At 46.0% G+C, this 26019-nt stretch overlaps 1 protein-coding gene across 2 annotated transcripts in view; it reads left to right on the forward strand.

The window, feature by feature from the left end:
* LOC133368508 (G protein-coupled receptor kinase 5-like) overlaps positions 1-26019 on the forward strand; it is a 110595-nt gene that overhangs the window by 46712 nt on the left and 37864 nt on the right. The gene's annotated exons all lie outside the window — the stretch shown is intronic.

A 26019-nucleotide genomic window follows, 5' to 3' on the forward strand; every position in this document is an offset into this window, starting at 1 on the left:
TGAAAAGTTCCCACCCCCACCCCGTCTTCTGAAAAGGAAAGGCAGATCCCAAGCCTAAGCCTGAAGGCTTGGAAATGCATTAGCAAGCAACCAAGGATCTTAAAAAACAAAACAAGACATCCTCCTTCCGTGGTGTGAATGAGCTTACTCATGGGTTGGAGGGCTGACTCACCGAAGGAGCTTGTCAGAGCAGCGGGCGAGGAGAGCTCTGCAAGCACAGGCCTTCCTTTCCTTTCTCTCATTGCCATAACCTTGGGTCTCCCCACCACCACCTCCAGCACCCCTACCGTGTGGTGCTCATGTGGGCCTTCTAAGGGAAATCTTGGTTCTCCAGTGATCGAGATTAGCAGCTGGGGGACCTGAGTGGGTGTGGATGAGTCATTGGGCTTTTGTGGTTAGCGCTCTCTGTGCCTTGGCTGCTCCGTCTTCCCCGCATGCGGGAGGAATCATCGCTTCATAGAGCCAGGCAGGCACAGTGTGTAAGGGCACGCATTGTATGAGCGAGCGCGTCTGCCTCCCCTGGGGGGAGGATGCAGAGCAACAGCAGATGTGGGATGCATGCATGGCAGGAGACTTGGGAGGTGGGAGAGGCATGAGATCATTGCCTGGCTGACCTCTGAACCCCAACTCTGACTGTGTCATCTTCTCCCCCGCTGTTCCATTTGGCTCCTGTGGTCCACAATGGATGTTTTTCCTCTGCTATTGGTATATGAGCAGTGATGGCATCAGGAGCCAGTGTTGTTACACGAATGTCCTCCCTGCTGGCCCAGCTCTCTCTTCACGACAACCTTGTCAGGGAGAAAGGGGTGCTCAGCTACCCTGTGAACTTGATGACCGCTGTGCTTTTTTTGTGCTCGGGCCAGGACTGCAATGGCAGCAGTCAGGCCCTTGTCTTCCAACGCAAGTCACTGCCAGTTTTGGTAAACACCTGGGGAGTTGCCAGATGGAAAAGAGGACTAGCCTCCTGCACCTGTCATTTTATGGTGGATAAGGTTATCAGGGGCTACTAGTCACGACGGCTAGGTTCTTCCTCCACTGTTGGAGGAAGTACGCCTCTGGATAGAGGTTGCTGGGAATCACCAGTGGAGACAGTCCTGTTGCCCTCAGGTCCTGCTTGTGCACTTCCTATACACATTTGGTTGGCCACTGTGAGAAAAGGATGTTGGATTAGATGGGCCGTTGGCCTGATCCAGGAGGCAGGGCTCTCTTCTTATGCTCTCGGATACAATTTCAGCAGGTGTTGCTTGTCATGCAAAGGGGGAGGAGAAGCAAGTTTCAAGGGAGAGTGAGGCGAACCTTTTCTAATTGCCTGCCGCCTCTGCCCCCATTCCAGATGTATTTCTCTTGGCTGGACTAATTTCTGTTCTTGGAGACCAGTTGCAAGGAGGAGGGGAACAGTATCTGAATCTTGATCATGCATGCCTGGATAGAGAGGGGTAGACGAGTTGTATAGAAGCTACCCCACTGTGCAAAAGTAAATTTTATATTCATTGCCTACTTGTGCCTTTGGCTCCGCCCATCACTAGTATATGGCCCTCAGAAGGTTGCCCAGAAGGGAGTGTGGCCTTTGGGCTGAAAGAAGGTTCCCCATCCCTGCACTACACCAGCCTTTCCCAAACTTTGCATCCCCAGATTCTGCTGCACTATTATTCCCATCAACCCTTACCATTGGCTATGCTGGCTGGGGCTGATGGGAGTTGTAGTCCAACAACATCTGGGGACCCAAAGGTTGGGAAAGGCTGCTTTACACCTCATGGGCTCTCACTATAGGTTTTGCCAGTGGCATATTTGAAGAGCAAACTTGCCACCACAATATATTTATTATTGTTACATTTATATCGCACTTTTCCTCCAAGGAGCTGAAGGTGATGTATGAACATGGTTCTCCCCCTCCCAATTTTATCCTTACAACAACCCTGTGAGGTAGGTTAGGCTGAGAGACAGCGACTAGCCCAAGGTCCTGCTCTCCCAGGTCTTAGTCCGACACTAACCACTACACCCCACTGGCTCTATGTAGCTCCACCCTACAGCTCAGTCTACTGCAACTCTCTGGTTTTTACAGGATGATATTCCTGTAGAATGTGGAATCATTCTAAGAAAGCCACACACGATGTGCATATTTGGTTATTCCTCTGCATTGTCATCACTGGAAGTTGGAGCCACTGACATAAGGTCGTCAGTGGGGAGGTATTTGGGGCAAGCCTCGGACAAAATGTACCATCCTTAAATTGCATCCTAAATTCATCGCCTGAGGCAAAGCCTTCAGTGCATCTCATGATTGATAGCAACATCTCATGTTTGTAATAACTAAAAGGAGCTTTTTAGCTCCTGCCAACAATCTCCTTTCCGTTGGCTTCAAGAGGCCGAGAGGTCTGTTGGGAACACATGGGCTGCCCACATGCAGTGAAATCTTCTTCCCCTTCCTGTGAAAGGTGCCCTACTAGAATGATGCTGATCGTCCTTCACCCTTATTTTCTTCTGTATATTGGACTTAAGGCTTGTTCAGCCTTCCCCAATCTCATGCCCTCCAGACGTCATTGGAATTTCAGCTTCCGTCAGCCCCAGCCAGCGTGGCCAATGGTGAGTCATGATGGGAGTTGTAGTCCAAACCGTCTGGAGGGCACCAAACTATGTGTATGGGGAGAGGCTGGTCTGATTGTTGACCATTGCTACAAGGGGCTATTTCCCTACCACCAGCAATCCTATTCAGGCTTTCTTCTCCACATGCAATGAGAGGGGAGAACAAGGGTGCGCAAGCTAGCTCTGTTCCCTCCTGGCATGTTCCCACAGTCCTCCATGTGTGGCACCGCAAACATGGAGAGAGCTTGCTGCAGTCTCCCCCAACCTGGTGCCCTCCATGGGCTGTATCCGGCGTTCTCTGTCTGCTAGCAAAAGGGCACCTGCGCTAGTGCACGGTCAAATTTTAATGTTGTGCAACAGAGGAATCCAATGCAACAATTGCAGGAGAGGAAACTCGTTGCACAACAGAGTGCACAATCTAGTATGCAGCAAAGTTCCCAGCAACTTGATTATTCATTCTCCTGCGCAGCAACGCCCCTCTTTGTGCAAGACATTTCACCAGCGGAACACACATACCACTAAGTGACTTTTGACTTAGTGCTATATTGGGTACAACCCCATGTGTTTTGGACTCCATCTCCCATCTACCCAAGCCAGCACGGGCAACATGGTCAGGGTTGATGGGAGTTGTAGTCCAAAACACGCCAGGGATATTCATTCATTCATTCATTCATTCATAGGCCACACTTTTCATAGAATACATCAAGGCGACTTAGAGCATACAAAGGCATTACAAAATTAAAACCAATGAAAATATAATTAAAAACAATAATAAAAGCAATACTGTACTGGTTGGCGGCGAAAACATGTTGAACGGCCTGTCAAAAGTTCAGTTTTCAAGAGACTCCTGAAAGAAAGGAGGGATGGTTCCTGCCGAACCTCTATTGGTAGGGAGTTCCACAGGGCAGGGCCTGCCACACTGAAGGCTCTGTCCCTGGTGGAGGTCAACCAAATCTCAGGGGCGTGGGGAGCCACCAAAAGTGCCTCATCAGAAGATCTCAGTGATTGAGATGGAACTTAGGGAGTCAGGTGGCTCTGAAGATACTTTGGACTCAAGTTGTTTAGGGCTTTGTGAATTAAGACCTTGAATCTGGCCCGGATTAAACCTGGGACCTATTGTTTGCAAGGCAGATGTCCTACCACTGAGTATGGCCCCTTCGTAAGGAACTTAGGAAGCTGCCTTCTACTGAGTCAGATCATTGGTCCGTCCATCTCAGTCTTGTCCACCCTGACTGACTGCAGCTCTCCAGGATCTCAGGCAAGGGGTCTCTCCCAGCCCTGCCTGGAGGCATTGTTGGGGATTGAACCTGGGACCTTCTGCTTGCAAAGCAGGTGCTCTGCCAGTGAACTACAGCCTTTTGTCATGATCTGACTCAGTGTGAAGCAGCTTTCTAAGTTCCTAACATCTGGAGAGCACTGGGTTGGGGGGAGGCCTGGCTTTTGATGTAATTGTGGAGGGTTTCTTGCAAGATTAAGAACCCAGCATGATCATAGTGTTAAATTGCCCAAGGAATCTCCGCCCCCCTCTGCAGATGTTTCCCCTCCAATGCAGTGGAAGAGGTGGATCTAGCTGGGGTGTCCCTGCTTTCTCCTCATGCGAGAAGAACACCTGCATTGGGGTAGGAACATGTGAGCATCTTTCCATTCTTACGCAGACTGGTTGCTGTTTCTAAATGGCTAGTGTTGTTAATGATGTGGTGTACAACAGCTGATTGCTACGTTGCAGTAAAATTGACTGACGGGCTTGTGCACAACAGCTGTTTAGGCCGCCGTTTACGCGTGTGGTCACGGAATATTCTCCTGCCAGGAGTCAAAATGGTGATGCCATGCCTGTCCACGCATTATTTTGTACATGGCATCCAGGAGAGATGGCTGCTGTAGACACTGAGCCTAGGTTAATCAGTAGCTCTGTGGTACAGCGCGTGCGTGGCATGTTGAGGATCCCAGGTTCAGTCGCGCTCTGGTACCTGTATCCAAAAGGATCTTGCGGAGCAGGACTAGAGCTGGCCAGGGGCCTGGGTCTGATTTGGTATACAGCAGGTTTCAAGATAAGCACTCGCCAGGCAGCGGTAGGTGTGAGCGGGCTGTTGGAAGAGGGATGGAGCACTCTGGCACTCTTCTGTGCCTAGCATAAAAATCAAGATGGCTGCCAGAGGAGGGAAGCCCCCTGATCCACACCCAGTGTAGAAATACAACAGGCTGCTGCAAGAGGGCAGAACTGTCCATCCACAGAAACACAGGAAGCTGCCTTATACTGAATCATTGGTCCATCTAGCTCAGCATTGCCTGCACTGACCGGCAGCAGCTCTCCAGCATATCAGGAATGCTGGGGATTGAACCTGGGGCCTTCTGCATGCAAGGCGGATGCGCTACCATTGAGCTATTGCTCATCCCTCCTTTGCCAGCCCCCAGCAACTTAGTACATTATTTTGTAGGCTAATCTCTTTTGTAGACTTACTTATGTTATGTGCAGTGTTAAGGTTAGCAGCAGCAACAGCAACAATAAACCACGGGGAGGCATGTTGGAAGCGTCACTCCGGACATTTTGACAGTGGCAGCACATAACTTGCCGGTACAGGCAAGAAGTCAATATGCACAGACATTTCAAGTGGGTTCCAGTCTGATGCGCATGTGAATTGGTCAGGATAAGCATCCTGGTCATTCCCCCAAAGGTTCAAGCCTGCCTGCCTGCCTGTAGGTATGTATGTTTAGGGCAAGCGTGGGGAACCTTCACCTGCCTGTTCACTGCAGTCATCTGCAGGGTGGAACACACTTGCCATTGACAGACAGGCTCCAGCATTGTACACATTTTGTTGGATGCTAGAAATCTGTGTTTTTTCAAACAAGTTTTCCCAGAAGGATGAACTGATTTGCAGGCAGTATCGGATCCCTTTTTTGAGAATTGTTTTATCTGTTCTTGCATGTTTCATTTTGACTGCTTTTGTTGTTGCACTATCTTGTAATGTTTGGTGCTTGCTTTATAAATATTCTAAATAAATAAACAGGAGGAGAAGGTGGGGTTGCTTCTGTTTCACTAGCCCACTTACCTAAGGCTGAGTGAGTGTGCTGTGAACGTCCCTTCTGACATGCACATGTCCTGATCTTCTGTGTCTCCTCTCTAAGCATCATCTGTCCCTTGTAGTATTTCTGATAATCGGAGGCCTTCCTCACCCATTGTGTGAGCCAGCCTTATTTCACCAGGAGGCACTGGGCTTTGTTACTTCCATACTTGCCAAGAATGTTGGCTGTTGGTTCTGGCATAAGAGCCAACTTCAGACCGGAGGGAGAAGTGATTACCGAGGAAACCAAAGAGATGGTCCTTCCCTGTAGATCAGGGGCAGGGGACCTGTGGACCCGTCAGATGTTGTTGGAGTATACTGCTGCCATCATCCCTTCAGCATTTGTTGTGCCAGCTGGGACTGATGGGAGTTTGAGTCTGGATATTGTTCTAGATACTGTTGTAGAAGACCACACAGATTCCCCATTCCTGCTGTAGATGTGGATTGAAAGTACGGGAAGGGCCGTAGCTCAGTGGCAGAATATTTGCCCTGCACGCAGAAAGTCTCAGGTTCAATCCCCGGCATCTCTGGGAAGAACTGGGCATGTTCTCTGCCTGAACCCCTGGAGAGCTGCCGTCATTCAGTGTAGACAATCCTGAGCTAGGTAGCCGAAGGGTTTGGCTCGGATGAGTCACCTTCCTAGGTTCCTACGTTAGCTACCAGAGAGATTCTAAAACTTGTGAGTTTTGGCTTGCGTAGAGTTCAGAGCAGGGCAGGCAGGTGGGACTCTGTTTTCCCCGCAATAATGCAAAGGCCTGTGTTGCCCAACATCACAGCATTGTTTCCTCTTTTCTTACACCTCCAGTAAATTCACAACCTATTAGGCAGTCTTGGCTAAAAAGAGGGAGAGAGAGAGAAAATCCTGACCTGCCCATCTACCTTCATGCATCCTGCCAAATTAGCTGAGACACTGATGGCTGCTGATAACGATGCTCAATCACCTGGAAGGCAGCCAAGGGACTTCCTCAATCTCCTTTGGACTGGGACAGGCAAATTTGGGCGTCAGTGCTGACGTAGCTAGCCTGCCATTGCCATGAGCCATTAACCTACCCTGCTGCAAGGGACAGTGGAGGGACGTAAAGGGAGTCATACCCAGATGCGTCTTTACCTTTTACTACCTCTTTTATCTTTTAGCAGCTTTTCCCCCTCTTTGCTCGTCACAATTTTTTTTCTTTTTGGTGGCTGATGCGTCCCCATGGGCCAAGTTTTCCCTTCTTACAGGGCCAAATGACACGGGAAGGAGGAGATCAGTGAACAGATCTCAGAACATTTCTGTTTTTATTGATGATTTCCTCAGTGGGCAAAAATAACACTTGGGGCTACGGGTGGTAGTAGTGGTAGAATTTAGGTCAGGAAAATGACGTGAAAGTAAAAGGGTTTAAGAAATAATAATCATAACAAGCCCTTCCCCCGGTTTCAGCATATTGATCCCAATGGGACCCCACTTCCTCAGCTGCTTTTCATTAAAAATAAATAAATACAGTAGGGCCCCGCTTTTCGGTGGCCTGCTTTTCGGTGTTCCGCTAATACGGCAGCTTTCAATTAGAGTAAGGCCCCACTCATACAGCCCTTGTTCCACTTTTACAGCGTTTTTCGGGCATCGGGTGGCATTCTATTGAATGAGTTCCGCTTTTCGGCGGGTTTCACTTTTCGGTGGGGGTCTGGAACATAACCCACTGTATGAGTGGGGCCCTACTGTAAAAATAAAATACATAAAATAGCAATGCTGTTTCTTAAGGACAAAAAAGGGAGCTTCAAAACATTAGAGAGGATCCAAGTCTGGGGACCCCATAGGCAAACTAAGGTCAATAACTTGTTTACTTAGTGCAATGATTTATGCTTGCACAGTGGAATTCCCCCCTTCTGATGTGTCCTGCCCCCTCCCCAAATCTGCTCTGAAACAGATGAGGCAGGAGGATAGAAGGAGAGAGTTGCATTGTAGATCCTTGCACTAACTGAAAAATTACTTAGCACTACATTGGTACAAGCCTGAGTTTAGCACAATTTTCTTTTGAGGAGGTAATTCTAGAATGCATACTTGACTTCAGTATTGCTCACACACACTTTACATACAAGCATGTGTTCTCATGCTTTTGTCTGCGTGGCCTGGTGCACACATCACGCTAAACCATGGCTTAGCACCATGCACACAATTAGGAAGGAGCTGCCACAAGCCTCTGGCCCATACACTCCTTGCCCACTTCTCCCCTTCCCCCCCCCGCAAGCTGGACTTTGGCAGGGTTTACTTTCACTGCCCCTGAAAACTGGCTTGATGTGAATCAGAAATTGTGGTTTAAAACAAACCCTGGCTGTGGTTTAACAAGCTGCCTTCAAAACCCATGGTTTGAAGGTGGTTCAAAACAAACTCTGGTCAGTTTCTGATCAAGCTGACTTTAAATCATGGTCCCTGGTTTGAGTGCAGTGTTATGTGTAAATGTGGCCACTAGGAACAGCGGCTCAAGTTTGCTGAAGGCTTGTTGAAACAGTGTCTGCATCAACTGTCCCTGTTCAGCAGGAGTCTAAGCTAGGCAACAAGTTTCCTTGTGTGAACCCTGATCCCATGCCTATTTTACCCACTAAGGCCAGTGGAGCTTTCCTCTAAGAAAGTCTGCAAAGCGTAGCATCCTTAGATCTAGTTCTGGTCATGGTTTTGGAATATTGTAAACAGCCTTATGGCAGATTATTTGTCTGTCCACCTCAGTATTGTTCACTCTGACTGGCAGCAGCTCTCCAGAATCTCAAGAAGATGGCCATTCAACCGCTGCCTGATCATTTAAAACCGGAGATGCCAGAAACTGAATTAGGGTTTATGGCCTCTCCTCCTTTGAAAATGAAAGAGCTAGCAACAGACCAACCAGATTAAAGCCGAAACCCGAACGGCATTTCACCACCGTTGTCTACCAGATTTTTAGGCCTGGTATATATATGAAAAAACAAAACAACATAGACCATCTGCACTATACATTTAAAGAAGCATCATACTACTTTAAACAGTCATGCCTTCCCCCCCAAAAATCCTGGGAACTATAGTTTGTTGAAGATCCTGAAAGGAGGCCCAGATGCCACTCACAAAGCTACCATTCCCGGAATTCCCTGGGAAGAAGGATCGTTTGTTAAATCAGTCTGGGAATTGTAGCTCTTTGAGAGGAATAGGGGTCTCTTAACAATTCTCAGCACCTTCAACAAACTTCACTTCCCAGGATTCTTTGGGGGAAGCCATGATTGTTAAAGTAGCACAATACTGCTTTAAATGTATAGTGCAGATGAGGCCATAGTTAAGACTGTAGTCCAGATGGTGGAATGATGCACCACTTAGTTCTGAGTATATACATGGGTGACCCAGATCTTTGCTCAGCTGTGAAGTGCACTGGTAGAGTGGCCTGTAGCCGGTTTGTCCCATCTCGGGGCTAATTGTTGAAGATAAATAAGTATGCCACAGAACTGATTATCAATGGAAGCCATTGGAAACAGGATCTTTGAGTTTGATATATGTAGCTGCTGATTATTACCTGATCCTTTTATGAAAAGCAGTATATCGGTTCTGTTGATGTTGTTGTTTATGGACTATCAGCGGTCCACGGGCCGCAGTTTGAGAACTCTTTGATAAGACTAGACAAATGGGGTAGAGATGGACAGTTAATCTGATGTGCCGTGAGGCAGTTTCCTGAGTTGCATAGAAGCATAGGAAGTTGCCTTATACCGAGTCAGACCATTAGTACACCTAGCTCAGTACTGTCTACACTGACTGGCAGCAGCTGTCCAGGATTTCAGGCCAGGAGTCTCTGCCAGCCCTACCTGGAGATGCCGGGGATTGAACCTGGGACCTTCTGCATGCAAGGCTATGGCCTTCCCTACGTCTTCCGTTATAGTGATGTAGTATTAACTAGCAACAGCTCTAACTTGAGCGGAAACATGACAGCCCCCTCCCCCACCCCAGAAATACAGAACCAGGAAGCCGGTAGCTATCTAAGCCCCGGAATGGACCCAATTTGCAAGCCCTGCTACGCAAGTCCTGTGTTGTTTCTTAAAACTGTGCAGGCATGCAATCAAAATAAGAGGAGGAAAGGGCGAGGGGCCTGGCAGAGTCCACCCGTGCCCACCCTTTTCCCATTTTTTTTAAAAAAATCAATTTAAAACATATGGAAGGATGTCATTTTTATTAGAACTCCAGAAGTCTGCATTCTTATCGAGGCTTCATGCTTACGACAGAAATGAGGTATGAATAGGCCTTAATAAGATCCTTATCAGGCTCCCATTAAAGTGCAGGGGAGGAAGGGGCCTTGAGGGTTTTTGCATTTGCATGGAGGGAGACTGGCCGGTGGGCGGGGAGGAGGAGATCTCTGCAAAAAGTTGGCAGGCACAAGCCCCGCTATTGTTACTGAGTTAGGAAAAGGAAACCCAAAAGCCCATTTAGCAGCCTCATGGTGCGTAAGTAGAGTCAAAAGCCAAAGGCACGGATTTCCCAGCCAAACGTTTTAGCTCACATTACCATATGCCATGCAGCTCCGGATCCCTTCCATAGAATTGGAAATGTAGCTCTGTACAGCTACAGCTTCTGAGCACTGTTGGCTGCTCTGTCATTGCTGAAGTGGACGAGATCCAGTCCTCTTCAACTCAATCCAGTCCCGACGACAGGAAAGTAGGATCCACTTCTGATTTTTATGGTTGCTGTACGTGTCATTTTTTCCCTCCTCATTTTAAGGCGGGTTTCCAGATGTTGTCGGACTCGGTCTTCCCTTAGCTGCAGCCGACAGGGCCCAATGGTTGGGGAACGTGGAGACAGGTCCATTAGGACACATGGGACACTGCCTGGCAAATTAAGTCTTCCTTCATCCAGCCCCCATCTGCCTGCCCTCTTTTGTACAACCACTCCAGGGGAGGGCACTTCCTGACAGCTCCCTCCTCCTTAGTGTTGCCCTTGTGTAGAACTCAGCAGGGAGGAGGAGGGCAGGACAAAACTAGGAGTAGTTGGCTCTGCCCGCCATTGGCTCTGGCTCCATCTGCTGAGGGCCTCCCTGCTTTCCACCCCACCAATCTTAACGGGCACCAGCTACCACTGGTCAGGGATGATGGGAATCTAGGCTCTGAGACAAAGGAGGGCAGGGAACCCAGATGCTTAACTGTAATATGGATAGATGAATTTTTGCAAGAGCTGCTTGTTGGGCAAGGGTGAACAAGCTGCACTGCCAAAACAGGGTCTCTCAAACTGTGGGCCCTCAGACCACCAGTGGTCCGCAAGCTTCACTCAGGTGGTCTGCAGCATTCATATTGATATTCAGTGGTATTTTTATTGCTTCTTTTATTTATTTTACAGTATTGCATTTTATTATATTATTTTATAATTTGAATTCTATGGAATGCAAATTGTAATACAATTTAATTAAAAACTCATATCACGTCTAGCATGACAGACCAGAATTGCTATAACGGGAAGGGGAAAAAAATCATTAAGTGTTCCAGAGAAAAAAGCTTGGGAACCACTGTACCAGAATTTTGTTATGCTATGTAAGTTTTACCGATAGATAAATTTTGTCTTCTTTTTGCATCTGGCCATCTCCTCTTCTGTTTTTTTCTTATTTAACAAGAAACCAAAACCAAGCAAAAATAAAGAAGCCAATGATGGGGGTGCCAACAGTGTGACTTCCCTCTGCTACCTTGGTCAACTCACCTGGCTGTTGATCGTAAGAAGATTTGGACTGCACTCCCTGTGTCCCCTTACCTGACAGTCAGACCCATTAAATTCAGCGGGGCTCACTTTTGAATAGACATGTATCCATCCACCTATGCTGTAAGTGACTTCAAACATACAGCACAGTCCTGTGCACAGTTACTGGGAAGTAAGTACTGCTGTGTTCAATGGGACTTACTCCCAGGTAAATGTTCATAGGCTCACAGGCACAATGTGTTTATTCACTAGCATTTTGCTGCTAGTTTACCAGCCATGCCACCATTGGACATGACATTGCCACTGTGATATAGTGGTTAGAGTGTCGGACGAGGACATGGGAGACCAGGGTTGAAACACTGACTCAGCTATGAAGGTCACTGGATGACCTTACGCCAGTCACCGTCTCTTGGCCTAAACCTGCTCACAGGGTTGTTGTGAGGATAAAACAGGGAGGGGAAGGACCATATATACCACCCTGAGCTTTTTGGAGGAAAGGTGGGATACAAATGTAATACTAGCTAATGGTTGCTGTAGAGTTTGCCTTCTAGTAGTAATGAAAAACAAATACTTTATCCCTTTAATGCTGATTCCATTGGAAAATGTGGTGTCTTCTAGAGATCATCTGCTCGGACTGTAGTGCTGTACTGCTCCCAGTCCCAGGGGTGGCATAAAAACATGGCCATAGGCTCATTGGGATCTCTGACTCTTTGGGGCTCCTCTGAGATATGAGAAATGGACACCTCGAGGGAAATTCTTATAGCTGGACGCATTTGTTGCAATGTCCTTTTTGGCCCAAACAGCCCACCTTCAGAGAAGGAGCGGACAGCAGATAACATAACGAAGACTCCTGCTGGATCAGGCCAGTGGCCCATCTACTCTAGCGTCCTGTTCTCACAGTAGCCAACCATATGCCTATGGGAAGCCTCACAAGCAGCACTCTCCCCACCTGTGATTTACAGCAACTCATATTCAGAGGCATACTCAGTGGAGGCAGAACATATAGCTAGCAGGGTTAGTAGGTATTGATAGCTTTATTCTCCATTAATATCTAATTTTATTTTAAAGTGATCCAAGTTGGTGGCCAGCACTACTTCCTTTGGGAACGTATTCCAAAGCTGAATGATGTGGTGTGTGAAGAAATACTTTTTTTTGTCTGTCCCGAGTTGGTTTTATTGGATGTCCTGGAATATTCTATCCACTTGGACCATACCATGCATAGTTTTTATAAATTTCTAGCATGTCGCCTCTTACTCACCTTCTCTCTAAACTAAAAGAACAGATTGGGATCCATTGGTAGATCAGCAGGGATTCTGATTCCCAATAGTTTGAAAAGTAACAACAACAAAAAGGTTCCTCCTCCCCCTAAATTAGGCCGCTAAGATTCATTCATTCATTCCCACAAAACATTCTGGAATGATCTAACAATCAAAACACATATGAAAACAATTTCAGGTTCAATACACATACAGTCTAGGATAAAAACAAAACAAAAACTGAAATGGCTTGTTGGAAAAGGAAGGTCTTCAAAAGATACCAAAAAGATAATAGAGATGGCAACTGATATGTGATGGGAGGGAGTTCCAAAGGGGGAGTGCCACCCCACTAAAGGCCCGGTTCCTGCATTGCATGGAACTGACCTCCTAATGCGATGGCATCTCATCTACAAGGGGGCTTCTCCTACAGAGGGCAGCAATCAGTTGGATGAGAAGATCTCTTAGATGAAGAATACTTGGGGGGGGGCATAGGGAGTTGCCTTATACCTTGGTCCATCTAGCTCAGTATTGCCTACAGTGACTGGCAGCAACTCTCCAGGGCTTCACAAAGGGTTCTCTCTCAGCCGTACCTGGAGATTCCCTTCTGGGAAACCAGGAGTGGATTTTAGGACAGGACTAAGAGCTCAGTTCTAGTACTGAAAATAAATTTCTGGACTAAACATGTGCTCAGTCTGTGACTTAATATGAGCACACTTTAAATGTTGCCCGCCCTGCGCCATTATTTTGCATGTGGCTGATGGCCCCTGGGATTTTAGTAAAACATGTACACAGAGTAGATCCTGCAAGCCTGAAGCTGTCATCATAAGCAGTTACTGGCCCATGAAGCACACTGAAACCCCACAGGAGTTGGAAAGATAAAGCAGAAAGTGGGAAGATATTGGGGGGGGGATGTGTCAGGGCAAAGAGGCTGCCCTTTTCTTCTGATCTGCCTCCGTACATTAACAGCTGTTGATTCATTCGGAGTGGGTGGATATAAATGAAGAGCCAGGCTCTGCGAGGGAGAAGGAGAAGGGCAGGTAAATCCTACCAGCCGAGAGAATGTCAGAACTAAGACCAGATTATGCTTTCTGAGCAAATTACAGTTTGTACAAGTTGCGCTTTGCTGCGTTTGGATGGAACAACAAACTGCGATTTGTTGAAACTACAATCAGAAGTTTCTCATCTTCTCCCCTCTGCCGGCAGAGAAGGGAGCATGTAAGCTCAAACTGGGATGCTAAGTGTGCTGGCTGTTGCTCTCCTCGGCATGCCCCATTTTCTGTGGTCCCCACTGATGTTAGTGTAAAAGGGTAAAAACTGTTTATTGTTTTTCTTTCCCAAAAAAGTTTTTAATTTCACCACGGTCCCTTATGCAAAGCCTTGTACATTTGTCCCAGTCCCTGGGGAAGGGAGGGGGAGTGGAAGGTAAAAAAGTGTGAGGTTAGGAGACTAGAGTGTCCTGCAGTTATGGCTTAAGCCCTTCTCTTGCTTTCTTGTTAATAAAGATTTTTTAAATTTATCTTAATGACTAGCTTGTCTATCATTGGGAAGCAACTGAGAAAACCAACAGAAGTAAGCTGGTTAGCAATTGGCCAGAAAAATAGATTATTTATTATTATTTATTTATGTCACTGAACACTAAAGTCAGGATCATTCAGACCATGGCTTCCCGATCTCTATATATGGATGTGAAAGTTGGACAGTGAAAAAAACAGATAAGAGAAAAATCAACTCATTTGAAATGTGGTGTTGGAGGAGAGCTTTGTGCATACCATGGACCGTGAAAAAGACAAATAATTGGGTGTCAGAACAAATTAAACCAGAACTATCACTAGAAGCTAAAATGATGAAACTGAGAGCATTCTTTGGATGCATCATGAGAAGACATGATTCACTAGAAAAGACAATAATGCTGGGAAAAACAGAAGGGAGTAGAAAAAGAGGAAGGCCAAACAAGAGATGGATTGATTCTATAAAGGAAGCCACAGACCTGAACTTACAAGGTCTGAACAGGATGCTTTATAATAGATGCTTTATAATAGATGCTATTGGAGGTCACTGATTCATACAGTCGCCATAAGTTGTAATCGACTTAAAGGCGTATAACAACATATATGTATTAAATTTATGCCCTGCCCTTCCAGAAGGAGCCCAGGGTGGCAAACAACAAATGATAAAACACTAAGAACATCTTAAAAACAAAACCTACTTAAAACATTCTTTTAAAATAATCTTTCAAAAAATCCTTCAAAACAACTTTTAAAAAATCTTAAAAACAATTCCAGTACAGATGGGGATGGAGATGAGGTCTCTACTTAAAAGGCTTGTTGAAAATCTTGCCACGTCCTAGCCCTCCCTAGTGGCAGTCCTCAAGACTCACACAGAGGTCTTTCCTAGCCTTGCTAGTCGAGATCTTTCACTGGAGATGCCAGGCAGAGCTGGCACCAGACTTCAGTGGGCTCTCAGCAAGATGCCAGTGCCAGGCTTGGGCCCCACCTGGTGCTGCTGCCCCCTCTGCTGTCCCCACTGCCATCATAGACCTGGTGTGGTGTGGTCTAGTGTGCTTGCCAATGCCACTTGTCACTCACCTTCCCCCCTTCCCTTCTCCCATAGATGTGCTTGCTCAGCAGAGATGGCAGCACCACCTGTGGGAGCCAAGTCAACGTTCAGTTTCATACTGTGGCAGGTGGCCACGGTGTTAGATTCACCATGGCCGTGATGCTGTCCCCAAAGTCAACATGAGGCATTGCATCCTGGGGAATTGAACACGGTGGCTGCTTACCACAGTACAGAGCTAAGTGCCAGCGCTGCTGCCACTGTTGGCTAAGGACGTCTGTGGGAACTGGAGGGGGAGTGAGGTGAGTGAATGGCTGTGGCAAGCAGCAGCAATTCTGCAGCGCTGATGGCAGCAGGGGTGGGAGGAGCATTGGGCAGGGGCCCCAATGGCAGCAAGGTCAGTGATGGGCCCTCCTGACCTTCTGGGCCCCCATGCCCACTCATGCCAACCCCTCACTCTGGCCCTGATGCCAGAGATTAGATTTGGGACCGATTACATGCGAAACGTCAGCTCTATCAGTAAGCTATTGCAATAGCAAAAATTGTTGTTTCCAATTATTAGGCGCATACCTAGAGGGTACCACCAGGAAGATCTTGGAACTTGGGTAGTTTTTCTTTCCGTATCAGATGGTGCTTAAATGTTCATCAGCTGTAGATGGCTATTTACCATGGAGGAACATAACTACAGTATGCATTAAAACCACATTGACAGCCAGTCATTTGTTGCATCTGCCAGCACAAGGAGAATGATATGAAGTCCCTGCTAATCATTTAAAATCTGGGGAAATTGTTAACTTCTTCTTGCCACATGGACCCGTGCTATAACAGATGGCCAAGCTAATCATGTGCTTCTGTGTCCACTATGATACGTTTGCCTAGGGTAAATAGTTGCGGATAGCCAATATATGAAGACCTCGTCTGCGCTATACATTTAATGCACTTTTATATCACAGTCATGGCTTCCTCCAAAGAAACCTAGGAACTGTCGTTTGTTAAGGGTGATGAGAGTTGTTGGGGGACCCTGTTCCTCTCACAGTGCTACAATTCCCAGAGTGGTTTAACAATCAGTCCCTCTTCCCAGGGAACTGTGGGAATTGTAGCTCTGCGAGGGGAATAGGACTCTCCTGACAACTCTCAGCATCCTTCATAGCCTACGGTTCCGAGGATGCTTTGGGGGAAGCCATAACTGTTTAAAGTGGAATATTGGTATTTTACCTGTGCAGTGCAAATGGGTCCTGGGTTACAATAGGAAGGGGGGAGAGGTTCAGGCATAATGGAAAGCAGTGGGAAGACTCCTCTGAGAGTGTGTATATGGGAGCATATTTCTTTAATTCATTTATTTCTTCTGGCACACTATCAGGGCCACTGAGTCAGGCAAATAGTCCATCTAGCTTAGTATATTTGTCATCAGGGTTGGGGAACCTGTGGCCCTCCAGATGCTGTTGGACTTGCAACTCCCATCAGACTGGCCAGTGGTCAAGGATGATGGAACTTATAAGCCAGTCTGGGGAAGGGCATTCCAGAAGCACAGGAGGCTTGCATGTACAGAGCAAGACTCTTGGTTCATCTAGCTTGGTATTGTCTGCACTGACTGGCAGCAATTCTCCAGGGTTGCAGACAGGAGACTTTCCTATTTTGCAATGTCAGGGATTGAAGCTGGCATCTTCGACATGCAAAGCAGATGCTCTACCACTCATCTACAGCCCTTCCCCGTGAAGGGCACCACCACTGAGAAGGCTCTCTGCCTCGTCACTCCTCATCTCATCTCTGAAGCCAGGGGCACCTGGAGAAGAGCCTCTGTTGTTTTACCTCCATTGTCGGAGGCAGCACGCCTCTGTATGCCAGTTGCTGAGAATCACAGGTGGGGGGAGCGCTATTGCGCTGAAGGTCTGCTTGTTGACTTCCCATGGGCATCTAGTTGGCCACTATGAGAACAGGATGCTGGACTAGACATGTGTTTAGCATGTGTTTTTAAATTGTTTTTAATTTTTTAAAATTGTGTTTTAAATTGGTTTTTTTGTTTTTTAAAATTTGTATATTTGTTTTTATTGTTTTAATTGCTGTAAACCTCCCAGAGAGCTTCAGCTATAGGGTGGTACATAAATGTAATAAATAAATAGATAGATAGACAGACAGACAGACCGGCCACTGGCCTGATCCAGCAGGCTCTTTACACGTTCTTATCTTAAAGACTGAGCTGGTTTGTATGGGGGAAAGCAGCCTTCCTAATACTCAGTCCTTGAGTTGTTAAAAAGGTTTTTTAAAGGTTAAAATCCAGCACTGTGCCCAGCAAGCAATGGCAGCAGTGTAGATTATTATAAAATGGCGAGGGGTGATCAAAGTAGCAAGTCCCTGACCAATAATCTTGTTGGTCAGGGACTGTTCTGGGATTTTCAAACAATCTTCAAAGGCAGCCCCACGTATAACACATTATGTTAATTTGATATCCAAGAACCTAGGAAGCTGCCTTATACTGAATCAGACCATTGGTCCATCTAGCTCAGTATTGTCTGCACTGACCGGTAGCAGCTCTCCAGGGTTCCAGGCTGGGTTCTCTTCCACCCCTCCCTGGAGATGCTGGGGATTGAACCTGGGGCGTTCTGCATGCAAAGCAGATGCTCTGCCACTGAGTTATGACCTTCTCTTTTATGTGACTTACTTTATGGAGAGTCTCAAACATCTTACCCCTTAATGTGTTCACTTAATAGGATGCCGTAGCCCCTCTCATCTTCCTGCCATGCATTTGCAAGAGATAAGCAGGGAGGGAACAGACAACATCCCCATTAGAAAGATGAGATCTTGTATACTAATAGTATCACTTTAAACAGACAAACAAAATCCACTTTGTTATTATCACTGTCAGAATACAAAAAACAGCTCAGAGAAGGGACGTCTCATTTGGTTTTCTGCAGACATGGCCTTGAGCCTTGCCTTGATGTCTCCACGAAACCCTAAGCTCAATTTCTCAATATACCAGCTTGCTGTCTCCAGCCAATCTTCCCCGACAGCATTGAGGTTTGGTTTGCTTGTTCTGTGCCATCTTCTTTCCCAAATAGTTCTTTGCCTGAAGGCCATCTCTGGCATGGTGAACAGTGCCTGCTTCTGTTCTCCCGCTGAGGCACACATGATAGCCAGGATCAGATGTTTGAGCCAATTCAAATGTTCACAGTCGTTTAGTGGGGGAGTGGGGCTACATTCCTGAGTGCTATGGTATGTCAAAATGCCCCTGCACTTGGAAAGCTAGCAAGGCAGGTAGAGAATGTGTGCAGGACGTTTGGCAGCAACATTAAAAGAAAAATGTCAACCCAGTGTGCGGCAGCTGCGAAAAAGGCAAACTCCATCTTAGAGACTGAAAATAAAACGGCCAATATCGTAATTAGGGATGGAGAATGCCAGCTGCTGGGAATCACAGGTGGGGAGATGGCCGTGATGCTCAGGTCCTGCTTAGGAGCTTCCCTCAGGCATCTTGTTAGCCACCCTGAGAACAGGCTGTTGGCTAGATGGGCCTTTGGCCTGATCCAGCAGGGCTGCTGTTCTCTTCTTTTGTAAGGCCTCCACCATCCTTCTGAATCCGGGGCTCCAGCCAATACCCGATACAAATTTATTTGTCTACACTGCACTCCCCTATCCCCGTGGTTTGCTATGTGCTATATAGTTAACAGCAACGTCAGGGCACTTCCACACCACACATTTAAAGCACTCTGGCACCACTTTAAAAGGCAGGGCTTCCCCCCAAGAACACTCTGAACTGTAGTTTGCTAAGGGTGTGGACCTGACAGACCTCTAATTCCAAGCACCCTTGTTAGTTAGGATCCAATCAAGGCTCATGCACACCATGCCAGATTCTGGTCTGTGCATCAACCTTCATTGAATTCTTCAATCCTGGTTCAATTTGCTCTGCAGCAGCCCAGTGGAACAGGGAGCAAAGCACAATCAATGGAAAAACCACAAACTCCAAGTTGTAACTGAAATGAATACAAATTGTGCTAATGTACAAAGCTTAATGCTATTCTAGGATAATGAACTGATATCCTTAAACTTAGGCCACATTCACACCATACATTTATTCCATGATTATTCCACTTTAAACAGTCATGGCGTCCCTCAAAGAATCCTAGGAAGTGTAGTTTGTGAAGGGCGCTGAGAGCTATTAGGAGATTCCTGTTATCATAGAGCTAGAATCCTCAGTGGTTTAACAATCAGTCTCTCTTCCCAGGGATCCCTTGGAATTGCAGGTCTGTGAGGGGAACGGGGGTCTCCTAACAACTTTCAACATCCTTCACAAACTGCCCTTCCCAGGATTCTTTGGAGGAAGTCATGACGGTTTAAAGTGGAATAATAGTGGAATAAATGTATGGTGTGAATGCAGCCTTACTTTCACTGTGGACACATAGTCTATCCATCTTGTTCTATCATTGCTGCTCTATTCTGTGTACTCACTTCCCATGACTGCCATATGCAGGGACTGGATCAGGAACCCTTAACAAATTACAGTTCCTCTGTTAAAGTGGTGTAAGAGTGCTTTAAGTGTATGGTGTGGATGCGACCTAACTCTGCTCATGTGAGTGTAGTACCTGACTGCAAAACTGGCAGAGACCCTGAAAGGAACTGCAAGAGCAACAGCAGAAGGTACGTAATGCTCTCCTGCATGGTATTTACTCAGAGGAGCCAGTTCCAGCTCTGACGCTCAGCCTATTCATGTCGGAGGAAGTGAACTGATTCCAGCAGGAAGTTCTTACTTGGTGGGCTCCCTGGAGAGCCTGGAGACACAAGGGCTCTCCACAAGCTTTGCGCAGGGATTGTGCGGCATGCTTGAGCGCCATCGGTGGGTTTACGGAGCAATGTCTGCTTCGGCTGGCGGCGGGGAGAGGGGTCCTTTGCTTCCTGTTTGCTTATCGTGACATCACCAGTTCTTCGATGGCAGACGGTCAATGGGAGAGGTTATTATTGGCTGGCGACCAGCCCCAAGCAGTCTGGAAGAATGCTGATGTCATGTACCCACAGGAATTACTTCATAAGTGAACCATTTAGGGCTCAGTGTAAATAAGAGGAGGGGAAAGAGGGGGGGGGAAGAAGAAAACCGACCCATGCAATCCCACCCACCCCATATCTCCCTTCCTCCAAGCAGTCCCTGCTTCCAGTAAACACCATATATATATAGATGGTGACAGCAACCTGGGTCAGACATGGTCAGCAGCCAGGTTTCTCCATGACCTAATCCTGAAAATAAATAAATTGAGGCTGTGTACACACCATACATTTAAAGCACTCCCCCCCCCAAGAATCCTGGGAACTGTAGTTTATCCCTTACAGAGCTACACTTCCCAGCACAGTTCCCAGGATTCTTTGGGGGAAGTCATGTGCTTTAAATGTATGGTATAGCCTACTCAACCCACATGTCTCTTTCCTCCAAGAGGATTAGGGTTTTTTTATTTTGCTTCTTTTGCAGAAAAGGCCACAGAGGCGGGCAACAGGGCCACCCTTCTGCTCGGTGGCATGAATTCCCAAGTTTCAGCCACACTTTTCCCTAACCAGGCATGCAGTGCACACAGCCCCATTATAACAGGACACTAATATTTCTGTATGTTTTTACATTTCATGTTTTTACATTTTAATGTATTTGTCATGGCCTTTGGCTAGCACAATAAATATTTACAATACAATAACAGGGCACTAAGCTGCTGGTGGCGATGGTCCTTTTGTGGGGGTACCAGAATGAAAGAAGAGAGGAAACAGACAGAATCAGGTAACAGGAAAAGAAGAAGGTGGTGTGAGAATTAACATCAGCAAGATATATGGGGAAGGGTCATAGCCCAGTGATAAGAGCATCTGCCTCACATGGTTCAATCCCTGGCATCTCCATGTAGGGCTGGGAGAGACTCCATTCTGAAACCCTGAAAAGCCACTGCCAGCCAGTGTAGACAATACTGAACTAGATGGACCAATAGTATAAGGCGGCTTCCTACGTTCCTATGCTGTTTGGCAGTTCAAAGCAAAGGTGTAGCTCTAGTGCTGGGGTAGGGAAGCTGCAGCCTGATTTCTTATGATTCTCTTGCTCTGTGGACTCTCCCTATGAGAATCACTTCCGCTTCTACTTGGGAGGGGGAGAGGGTGAATGGAGAAGAGATGGGGTCACACACAGAGAGAGAGAGAGAGAGAGAGAGACCATGCTATTCAGCCGTACAATGCTGCAAACTCCACCTAATTTTGGCTCCGGCACCACCCAGATCTGGCTCTGCCCACTGTTGGATGCAGCCCCTTCTTTACTTTTCTCATGGATGAATGGCCTTCAATGGCCCTTCATGTATGCTGCTTTTAGGCTCAGGAGTAGTCATGAGAGCCATTGCCATGTGCAGAGCTGTGTCGTAGCTACTGGCAGAGCACATGTCTTGCATGCAGAATGTGCAAGGTTTGGTCTCTGGCACCTCCAGTTAAAAGGGTCTCCAGTGCTGGGAAACATCCCTGCATGGAGATCTTAAGAGCTGCCACCAATCAGAGTGGCTAGATAGACCAATGGCTGAAGGTTGCCTGATTCATATACTGCTAATAAGACTGCTGAGTTTCAGAGACCTGTGTTCAAACCCCACCGTAAGGGCTTACAGGCTGACATTTTTCACAAATCAGCTTCATTAACACCATCTCAGTCTCAAATTCCCCATCTTTAAAATGGTATTTAGCTCTCAGGATTGTTGAAAGGGGATGTAAGATAAAACTACTTGCAACCTCTTTTATATGGTATGTCTCCTTTCTCTATTTGCCTAAGAATGTCATCATGAAGCAGTTTGCTCAGCCACCAACAGGTGGTGCTGTGAACTACAGAGTGACAACAGGCTCCTGAGAGCTGCTGGGCTAGTGGAGGAGAAAGACGAGGCAGGCAGGCAGATGTGAAGGGAGGGGATAGGTAGCTTTGACAACCTGTAAAGGGAGGAAGGTTGGTGTGAGGTTGACAAGTAAAGTGAGCAGGAGCACAGCCCCTTAGTATGTCAGTGGTAGTAACAGTCATGACTTGGTTCTTCCACAGTCAAAAGTTTGTATAGATGACCCAGAATATTACAGATGGCTAAACAGTTTTGCACTTTCCCGCCTGAAAATAAAGGCAAATATAACCGTGGGCAGGGTTTGCTTTTGTTGTGTTTTTGTTTGGCCTTTCCAGACTTTTTGCATCATTTACTTATTTATTTATTGTACTGTTTTCTGCACTACTGGTTTCAAGGAACAAAAATTCTCACCATCCAAGCTAAACTTCAGACTTTTCAAACACTGTATTCCTTCTGTTCTCTTCCCATGAGCTATTGTCGTATAGTAAAATAAAGCAGCCATAGTACCTGGGGCTGATGGGAGTTGTAGTCCAACGCATCTGGAGGGCAACAGCTTACCAAAGGCTGGAATAGTGGGTTGGACTTTAACTGGTAAGACCCAGGTTCAAATCCCTGTTCCACTCACTATGTGACCTTGTGCCTGTCATTCTTTCCAAGCCTAACCTACATTGTCAGGTCATTGTGAAGATACAATGGAAGGCGGGGCATGCATGCCATCCTGAGCTCCTTGAGGGAAGGATGGGATAAGAATGTACTAAATAAATGTCCCCCTTAACCAACCAAAGTATGTCACTGTAAAAATATGAAAACCAATTATGATGAAAATGGTGATGATGTTGATGTCCCATTCAGAATCTGCACGTCTTTACTTTTTCAATAACAAAAAAACAAATTGGGATGTGTTTTGTTTGCATATGTGTATGTACTGTGAATACATACACAGGGGTATATGTGTATATATTCACATATATTGTGAATGTGTCTGTGTGTGTGTACACATACATACATACATGTAATGACTAAGTGCTAGATTTGTGTTATTGTTGCCAATGAGTTCCTAAGCTTTACAGTGCCGGCGTTGCGTGTGCATTGTCTTTGCAAGCCTTGAGTCTCCATAAGCTAGCCAGCAAGATAAGGAAGCCAAATGACTGTTAACGACTGAGCCCAGAGGATGGGGCATTGTTCTTAGAGGAAATGGGAACCACCTCTAATCTCTGACTTCTAGGCACAGCTCTGAAAGTGAAGTCCCTCATCATCGGAGTAGCCCCAACAAGGTCGCTGAAAGGCGACGCTCTTGAAAGGAAACAGATTATATTTGCTTGTCACAACTCCCAAAACAATAGAACAGACCAGACGACTAGCAAAAGCCACAAGGTGGTAGCTTTGACAAAGGAGCACATAAGCTGCCCCCAGCACTCCTTCCATTTATTTATTAATTACAGTTAGTTAGTTAGTTAGTTAGTTAAATTTATATCATGCCGTTCCTCCCAGTAGGAGCACAGACGGCAGTTATACCCTGCCTTTTATAAAAGGAGCTCAAGGCTCTCCCCATTTTATCCTCACAACAAACATCCCTGCAAGGTGGGTAGGTTGAAGAGGTGATGACTGGCCTACACTCAGCCACTGAGCTTCATGGTTAGGTGGGGGTTTGAACCCACGTCTCCCTTGACCAAATTCAACACTCTGACCAACACACCACACTGGTTCCCACTACTTCTTCTTGCTTCCAGCTAAAAACTATTAAGGGGAAATCAGATACACTGTATTTGTGTGGATAGCAATATTTCCAGTCCTCACCTGTATTTACAGAATGCTAGCCACTTAACTGATTGCTGGGGGGGAAACAGGGAGGCCCACCCTTTCCCCTCTTTTTCATTTCATTCATTTATTAGATTTATATCCTGCCCTTCCTCCCAGTAGGAGCCCAGGGCGGCATCTTTTTGATAGCCTTCCAGTGCTGCAGACAATCTGCCACTCTGTTAAATTTTTTAATCTGAACTATGTTTCATTTTATCCAAACTAAGTGGAAGGGCCATAGCTCGGTGGTGGAGCACATATTGTCCATGCAAAATGTCCTAGAATCAATCCCTGGTATCTGCTGGTAGGGCTGGGAATGTCCTCTGCCTGAAACCCTGGAGAGCCACTGCCAATCTTGAGCTATATGAACCAACGATCTGACTCATAAGGCACCTTCCTGTGTTCCTGTGTTGTTGCCTTTTGTTTGATCTTCTTTGCGTGTGTTAGTAATTTAAATCTTTATTCGCTAATAGGCAAAAAATCTTGTGGTTTAAGAACGTACCTATAGCTAACAGATTTTTCTATCAAACTTTAAAAAGCAGGGAAATTGGGCAGCTATAGTCAATGCACCAGGGGAGTAGGAGACCTGACCTCCTCTCTGAGATATTGTACTTCCCTATCATCACCAATAACCATCACCAAACAGGCTTTTAACTTGTACTAATAATATTGTTTATTCTTGTGGTTAGTTTTCTTCTTCAACAAACAGCAACATTAAAACATGGGCATGTATTTCCCTACTACAGTGGAGGATACACACAGCATAAGTTTTCTCAGGAGTCAAGATTGCATGGATATGTTCTGTTCACTTTTGCTTTCACTTTCTATTCCCTTCCCCATCTCTTGCATTTCTATCCAAACTCCTCCTCCTTGTTTAGATCTATTCCATATCCCCAAATTCCCTATTCATTGACCTTCTCTATCTTTGCACTTAGAGAAAGACAAGGCCTTGAGAGAGAGCGCGTGTACTTCATGTAGGCTTACACCACCTGCAGAATAGGAACAATCAAGTTATCTTTTAGGAATGATCAGGTTATCTTCCATCTCTATAAACTGTTGTTAACACATTCATAGAGTATAATTAGTTGCGTAATTACTATTCATGGTTATATCTTTGACCTGTGGCCACAGGCTCTCCATCCCTGATCTAAAAATGTTTGCTGATTGTTGGGATGCTTGCAAAGAATGCTGAGCTTAAGGGGACTTTGATCTGATCTGGGAAGGCACTTGTGCTCTCCTTCAAGTACTTCAAGTACTCAGCTTCATAAGCACACTCCTCAATGGAGAAGCAGCCTCTGGAGATGGAGCAATGGCTGTAACTATGGGTCATCAGTTCAGACATCACCAATCCCATCTTGTTTGTGACCCTGGCTAATTGCAAACCATATTTTGTCAAATCAAAACACTTTTGACGAACTTACAATTTACACTCCTGGACAGTTTAACTGTGTTTCTTTGTACCTGCCTGAGATGCATTTTCTGTCGTGGCTTGGCTTTGAATTTAGCCATAATAAGAAGTGCATGCATTTCTGGAATAGAGACCATGAGTGGCATCCAGCTGAGGCATACTCAGAGTAGACCCACTAAAATAAATGGACATCAGTAACTTAAGTCAATTGATTTTTACTCTGAGTATGACTAAAATTGGATGTCACACCCTCTCCATGTTTATTCAGTTTAATACACTTTATATGAACGATTATTTTCTCTGCTGTTGTCACAGAGGGAGTGGTTAAGTCTGTCTCATGAATAGCACTTGAAATAGCCTCAATTTGGGGGGAGGGCTGATTTGAAGCTTGCATGGTCTATTCCCCCCCCCCTCCAGCATGTGATATTTGGGGCTGATGGCAGTTATAGACCAGAACATATGGAGGGCACTAGGTAGGCAAAGGCTGGTATAGATAAGCAGATCTTTTCTGGTTCCATCTAAAACAGTGGTTCCCAAACTTGTTTTTCTCACAGACCACTTGAAAATTGCTGACCACGTAATGATTTTTTTGGTAGCAATTGTAATGCACTGTTCTAGATGCTGTATGATTTTTAATTGTATGTTTATTGCTTCTTTTATTTCTTGTGTTGTATTACAATTTGCATTCCATAGAATTAAAATTGTCACTCAACAAAATACAATACAATAAAAAAATAAAAAATAAATATACAATTAAAATCAATATGAATGTTTAATGTCGGCATGCCATGGACCACCTGAATGAAGCTCATGGGATCCCTGATCTAAAGTGTCGTTCTATCTCTAAAGCCAAACTCACATGGTCTTGGTCAGAACCGGGATT

The sequence above is a fragment of the Rhineura floridana genome, chromosome 12 (assembly GCF_030035675.1).
Source record: "Rhineura floridana isolate rRhiFlo1 chromosome 12, rRhiFlo1.hap2, whole genome shotgun sequence".
In the NCBI taxonomy this organism is placed as follows: Eukaryota; Metazoa; Chordata; class Lepidosauria; order Squamata; family Rhineuridae; genus Rhineura; species Rhineura floridana.